The sequence below is a fragment of the Orycteropus afer genome, unplaced genomic scaffold, assembly GCF_000298275.1.
Source record: "Orycteropus afer afer isolate SDZICR_OR568_19922 unplaced genomic scaffold, OryAfe1.0 scaffold00007, whole genome shotgun sequence".
Lineage (NCBI taxonomy): Eukaryota > Metazoa > Chordata > Mammalia > Tubulidentata > Orycteropodidae > Orycteropus > Orycteropus afer.
Window position 1 is genome coordinate 10,667,268 of NW_006921594.1, and position 777 is coordinate 10,668,044.

A 777-nucleotide genomic window follows, 5' to 3' on the forward strand; every position below is an offset into this window, starting at 1 on the left:
TATACAGCAGAATGATATACTGCCCGATCCTGCTCATTGCTGCAGCCACTATGTCAATCCATCTCATTCAGGGGCCTCCTCTTTTTCACTGACCCTCTACTTTACCAAGCATGATGTCCTCCAGAGACTGGTGTCTCCTGATAACATGTTCAAAGTATAGGAGATGAAGTCTCACCATCCTCACTTCTAAAGAGCATTCTGGCTGTACTTCTCTAAGAGAGATTTGTTTGTTCTTCTGACAGTCCACAGTATATTCAATATTCTTCTCCAACAACATAATTCAAAGGTGTCATAGTGAGTCTTCTCTGGTCTCCCTTATTCATTGTCCAGCTTTCACATGTATATGAGGCAACCGAAATACTACAGCTTGAGTCAGGTGCACCTTAGTCCTCAGAGTGACATCTTTGCTTCTTAATACTTTAAAGAGGTCTTTTGCAGCAGATTTGCCCAATGTAATACATTGTTTGATTTCCTGACTGCTGCCACCATAGGTATTGATTGTGGATCCAAGTACAATGAAATCCTGCATAGCTTCAATCTTTTCTATGTTTATCATGATGTTGCTTACTGGTCCAGTTGTGAAAGTTTTTGTTTCATTTATATGGAAGTATAATCTATACTGAATGCTATAGCCTTTGATCTTTATCAGTAAGAGCTTCAAGTCTTCTTTGCTTTTAGCAAGGTTGTGTCACCTGCAAATTGCAGGTTGTTAATAAGGCTTCCTCCAATCCTGATGTCACATTCTTCTTCATATAGTCTAGCTTCTCAGATTATTAA